Genomic DNA, 6,000 nt, shown 5'->3' on the forward strand with positions numbered 1-6,000 from the left:
GGGGTGGGGTTTTGTTATAAAATCGAACATAATTGTGTTATGTTTTATTGGCATGTGATATTTTGTAGATCTTGTTATCTGCTAAGTCCGCTCACGCTAGCCACAACGTGCTTGAGTGCTGTGGCAGCAGCCATGAAGCAAGTCAGTTTTTCAGTTGAAATCAAGATCTACTTTGTTTTTTGTGTATGGGTGGTTTGAAAAGATCACTTAAATTGTTACGTATTTTGAAATAAAGATGTATTCATTATTATGAACGTTGACAGAAAGGATATTGTATTTACATTTCCCACGTGTGCTTGCCTTGTATAAATCGATGGAGTTTCAACAAAGGCATTTGACTTCGGTTCATGTTAGCCTATACTGCCATCTGCAGCATTACCGCGGGTGTCTTTTACTTCTTTTGACAATAATATGGATCATTTCACAGTCCAATGTAAGAACATGTAGTCGTGGCCGAGTGGTTAAGGCGATGGACTAGAAATCCATTGGGGTTTCCCCGCGCAGGTTCGAATCCTGCCGACTACGTAAGCTTTCTTTTTAATTGTATGTGTTCATTCCTAATACATGTTTAAAGATGAGGAATTTGAAATATTACTGGTTCTACTTCATATCGCACCGGTTCATTTTGTTAAAGAATGTTCATTTTGGCACCATTCCAAATGCTGTGGTTTCTTTAAAGAAGAAAAGTCATGGCCCGTACGGGGATCGAACCCGCGACCTTGGCGTTATTAGCACCACGCTCTAACCAACTGAGCTAACCGGCCACACACATGGAGCGCGTTAATAAAACCCGAGAAAAACAAGGCCTGTGGACATTATGATTACCAAGATGTTATGTTAAACTCAACAATAACACATTCAAAGTATTGGAAAGGCATAATTAGAGGTCTCATCTTTATGAGGCAGTTTAGCAGTGTGAAGAAAGTGGCGAGGTGCGGGCTTGCGGTGACTTTCTCTCATTTAAAAAGCTGTGATTTGAATACTAAAAAGAAAAACATGTAAAATTACCAAGCATTCGGTGGACGTTTTAGAAATAAATTAACAAGAACTGTTGTCAGAAGTGGGGTTCGAGCCCACGCCTCCATGGAGACTGCGAACTGACCACAGCGCCTTAGACCGCTCGGCCATCCTGACTTACACCGACGACTTTGCACAACGCTGCAGCACACTGCTGAACCTCCCATGTCTGACGCTGCAGTAAATCACCTGGCGTGTGCGTGTACTTGTTCTTTTTCTGTTTATATTAAGGAGGGCGACAGGTTTTGTCGCATTTTGTATGGAATCACAAGGACACTCCTCTTACTGAAAGAAAATATACTGCAAACAGAGCGATCGCTTCACGGTTTGAATCAAAATCAGAACAGTCTGTTAGCAAATGAACTTCATCAAAAAACCACAAAGGCATTACATAAATGTTACAGATATATTTCGTAGACAGAACAGTTGTAACATATTTGAGTACATTTCTAAACAATCTGCTAATAACAGACATAATCTCAAAGCGCTATAATTTATTTTCAGATCTTATGAAAGACAAGTATGGTTGCGCATTATATCACAGAAAACAGGATAATCCTAGCGCTTCATTTAATCCCTCGGGTTGTACCATATGGAGATAGAAGATCCATTTGGATTCACATTGTAATAGTTTTTGATCGAGATTATCACGTCCTCGAGCTTGAAATATTTTTTGTATGCTGCGGTATTTCAGATCTGAAATGGAATGTTTGGCATCTACGAAATGTCTAGCTAGTGGTGAATGGATATCTTTTCTCCTAATTGAACTTTTATGCTTGCTCATCAATGCGCAATCGTCACTGTCTAGTAGTTTTACCAACATATTGCAAATGGCAAGGACAAAAAAACAAATAAATGACATGCGTTGAAGCACAGGTCATCACTTGTAAGACACTGTACTCTTTTTTCGTTGTATGGCTTGTAAAACGCAAACGCATTATCACAGGCGGCACAATTACGACATGGAAAATAATCCAGTAGATTTGTCCAGTACACCTAGATCTCTCGAACATGTCAATGAGTCAGCCCTTAATAAACACTGTCCGTGTTCATTTCTGTGTATATGACATTGTCTATAACCAATATCTGTTATGTAAGCGTATTGGTATGAAACCAATCGCAATTAATGCGATCCGTGTTTTCAGTCAGTTTGATAGTTTTAATCAATCATCGAAAAAGCAGCAGTGCTTTGCAACTGTAGTTCATCTTTCTTACGTTTTGGTAAGACACCCACTCAGAACGTGTCCGCTTCCTCCAGCCCCCTAAGGAACACTGGAGCGGTCATCAATAACAGCGAGCAGTTGGTCAAAAACAACACTCGCTGTCTTCTACACGCTCAAAAACGAACACTCTCACTCTTCCTCGTGGGTAGCGACCCCAAACACTTTCAAAACGCATTTCGCTAGCAAATCACTATAGAAATGATCCCTGAAAGTATTGTTTTATGGGCAAGTGGCCGACCGTCTCCCTCCAACTCTGAGTGGCACCGGTAGCTGTGCCGGTGACAAATAAACAGGAGCACTTTCATATAATGCAATTGCTGTAGCCCAGTGAGTTGTTACAATAACATTTCAAACTCATTCCAGACTGCAGGCGGTTAAAAGCTTAATTGGGTTCAATTTTTTGGTATGATTTAAAAAGTACGAGCCAGTTGCCTCATTTGCATTGCCTGCCTTCCTCCTTTGCACTGTGACGTCTATCAAACGTGTGCTTAAAATCTGATGAATACGATTCCCATTTGAACCGTAAATATTTTAATTATACGCATACAGTGTTCTGTTGGGCTCCGAGGGTGTTATCTAATAAAACAACGTAATCGGTGAGCGCGTTCGGCTTAACCAAAACGTTGCTGTTTCAAGCCCACGCAGGGACGAGGCATTCTTTTTGTCAATCGCCTTTCTGTCAAGCCAGTAAACCTGTATATAATAAGAAACATTCAACAGCTCGGAAACACCATAATAGAATCCAATGCGTTTACAAATGTGTTTTGAAACTGTTCATTTTTCACCCAAATGCGGTTCTCAAAAATTGTTTTGCCTACATTTTTCTATTGCTATTATTATTTTTTCCAGAGTAAGACGAAAAAGCAAACATCCATGAAATAGGTAAACACTGCTACAGCGCTTGAACTGTCTCAACAAACGTTCAGCTCTAAAACGTGTACATTGAAAGTCTATTAACATCTTTAACACAATCATTTGTGTTCCAATAGCGGCTATTCCACATGGTGATCAATAAAGTGAATGCTGGCTTTGTTCACATATTAGCAAGACGTTTTCAGGATTCACGCATATTCTGAACAAGCACACTAGAATATGGTAATGAAAGGACAGGAAAATAACAGGTTTATTGGCTTTGGTCTTGTATCGTCACCCTGACTACTGTCAGGTAAGGAAGTGGCATTAATCAAAACGTAATTATGTAAGGTTACCAATGCGCAAATACGAAGCATATTAAAACTTCTTCACAATCTTAAATCTTCCCACATGCATTTCAAACACTTACTGATAAGTACGGCCCTTTCCCAATGTAACTGCTTTGTTTGAACACCAAAGATGGCTTGGATATTTATGAAACCACGATACTATTGTTCCCACTTTCTTTAGAACTACCAAATGTGCGCTTCCCATGTCAGCCCTAGTGGCCTAATGGCTAAGGCCACTGGCCTCCTAAGCCAGGGATAGTGGGTTCGAGTCCCATCTGGGGTGGGGTTTTGTTATAAAATCGAACATAATTGTGTTATGTTTTATTGGCATGTGATATTTTGTAGATCTTGTTATCTGCTAAGTCCGCTCACGCTAGCCACAACGTGCTTGAGTGCTGTGGCAGCAGCCATGAAGCAAGTCAGTTTTTCAGTTGAAATCAAGATCTACTTTGTTTTTTGTGTATGGGTGGTTTGAAAAGATCACTTAAATTGTTACGTATTTTGAAATAAAGATGTATTCATTATTATGAACGTTGACAGAAAGGATATTGTATTTACATTTCCCACGTGTGCTTGCCTTGTATAAATCGATGGAGTTTCAACAAAGGCATTTGACTTCGGTTCATGTTAGCCTATACTGCCATCTGCAGCATTACCGCGGGTGTCTTTTACTTCTTTTGACAATAATATGGATCATTTCACAGTCCAATGTAAGAACATGTAGTCGTGGCCGAGTGGTTAAGGCGATGGACTAGAAATCCATTGGGGTTTCCCCGCGCAGGTTCGAATCCTGCCGACTACGTAAGCTTTCTTTTTAATTGTATGTGTTCATTCCTAATACATGTTTAAAGATGAGGAATTTGAAATATTACTGGTTCTACTTCATATCGCACCGGTTCATTTTGTTAAAGAATGTTCATTTTGGCACCATTCCAAATGCTGTGGTTTCTTTAAAGAAGAAAAGTCATGGCCCGTACGGGGATCGAACCCGCGACCTTGGCGTTATTAGCACCACGCTCTAACCAACTGAGCTAACCGGCCACACACATGGAGCGCGTTAATAAAACCCGAGAAAAACAAGGCCTGCGGACATTATGATTACCAAGATGTTATGTTAAACTCAACAATAACACATTCAAAGTATTGGAAAGGCATAATTAGAGGTCTCATCTTTATGAGGCAGTTTAGCAGTGTGAAGAAAGTGGCGAGGTGCGGGCTTGCGGTGACTTTCTCTCATTTAAAAAGCTGTGATTTGAATACTAAAAAGAAAAACATGTAAAATTACCAAGCATTCGGTGGACGTTTTAGAAATAAATTAACAAGAACTGTTGTCAGAAGTGGGGTTCGAGCCCACGCCTCCATGGAGACTGCGACCTGACCACAGCGCCTTAGACCGCTCGGCCATCCTGACTTACACCGACGACTTTGCACAACGCTGCAGCACACTGCTGAACCTCCCATGTCTGACGCTGCAGTAAATCACCTGGCGTGTGCGTGTACTTGTTCTTTTTCTGTTTATATTAAGGAGGGCGACAGGTTTTGTCGCATTTTGTATGGAATCACAAGGACACTCCTCTTACTGAAAGAAAATATACTGCAAACAGAGCGATCGCTTCACGGTTTGAATCAAAATCAGAACAGTCTGTTAGCAAATGAACTTCATCAAAAAACCACAAAGGCATTACATAAATGTTACAGATATATTTCGTAGACAGAACAGTTGTAACATATTTGAGTACATTTCTAAACAATCTGCTAATAACAGACATAATCTCAAAGCGCTATAATTTATTTTCAGATCTTATGAAAGACAAGTATGGTTGCGCATTATATCACAGAAAACAGGATAATCCTAGCGCTTCATTTAATCCCTCGGGTTGTACCATATGGAGATAGAAGATCCATTTGGATTCACATTGTAATAGTTTTTGATCGAGATTATCACGTCCTCGAGCTTGAAATATTTTTTGTATGCTGCGGTATTTCAGATCTGAAATGGAATGTTTGGCATCTACGAAATGTCTAGCTAGTGGTGAATGGATATCTTTTCTCCTAATTGAACTTTTATGCTTGCTCATCAATGCGCAATCGTCACTGTCTAGTAGTTTTACCAACATATTGCAAATGGCAAGGACAAAAAAACAAATAAATGACATGCGTTGAAGCACAGGTCATCACTTGTAAGACACTGTACTCTTTTTTCGTTGTATGGCTTGTAAAACGCAAACGCATTATCACAGGCGGCACAATTACGACATGGAAAAAAATCCAGTAGATTTGTCCAGTACACCTAGATCTCTCGAACATGTCAATGAGTCAGCCCTTAATAAACACTGTCCGTGTTCATTTCTGTGTATATGACATTGTCTATAACCAATATCTGTTATGTAAGCGTATTGGTATGAAACCAATCGCAATTAATGCGATCCGTGTTTTCAGTCAGTTTGATAGTTTTAATCAATCATCGAAAAAGCAGCAGTGCTTTGCAACTGTAGTTCATCTTTCTTACGTTTTGGTAAGACACCCACTCAGAACGTGTCCGCTTCCTCCAGCCCCCT

At 40.0% G+C, this 6,000-nt stretch overlaps 6 non-coding genes across 6 annotated transcripts; 2 read left to right on the forward strand and 4 right to left on the reverse strand.

Annotated features, from left to right (window-relative positions):
* The first annotated feature begins 443 nt into the window (after positions 1–443).
* trnas-aga (transfer RNA serine (anticodon AGA)) lies at positions 444–525 on the forward strand. The gene has a single exon. It is a non-coding gene; the product is annotated as a tRNA-Ser (tRNA).
* Positions 526–690: 165 nt separating this feature from the next.
* trnai-aau (transfer RNA isoleucine (anticodon AAU)) lies at positions 691–764 on the reverse strand. Its single transcript has one exon. It is a non-coding gene; the product is annotated as a tRNA-Ile (tRNA).
* Positions 765–2,246: 1,482 nt separating this feature from the next.
* Positions 2,247–2,461, reverse strand: LOC131730305 (small nucleolar RNA U3). The gene has a single exon (XR_009323992.1). It is a non-coding gene; the product is annotated as a small nucleolar RNA U3 (small nucleolar RNA).
* Positions 2,462–4,162: 1,701 nt separating this feature from the next.
* On the forward strand, positions 4,163–4,244 carry trnas-aga (transfer RNA serine (anticodon AGA)). The gene has a single exon. It is a non-coding gene; the product is annotated as a tRNA-Ser (tRNA).
* Positions 4,245–4,409: 165 nt separating this feature from the next.
* trnai-aau (transfer RNA isoleucine (anticodon AAU)) lies at positions 4,410–4,483 on the reverse strand. Its single transcript has one exon. It is a non-coding gene; the product is annotated as a tRNA-Ile (tRNA).
* A 288-nt stretch (positions 4,484–4,771) lies between these two features.
* trnal-cag (transfer RNA leucine (anticodon CAG)) lies at positions 4,772–4,853 on the reverse strand. The gene has a single exon. It is a non-coding gene; the product is annotated as a tRNA-Leu (tRNA).
* Between the last annotated feature and the right edge of the window lie 1,147 nt (positions 4,854–6,000).

Source organism: Acipenser ruthenus, unplaced genomic scaffold (genome assembly GCF_902713425.1).
Source record: "Acipenser ruthenus unplaced genomic scaffold, fAciRut3.2 maternal haplotype, whole genome shotgun sequence".
NCBI lineage: Eukaryota > Metazoa > Chordata > Actinopteri > Acipenseriformes > Acipenseridae > Acipenser > Acipenser ruthenus.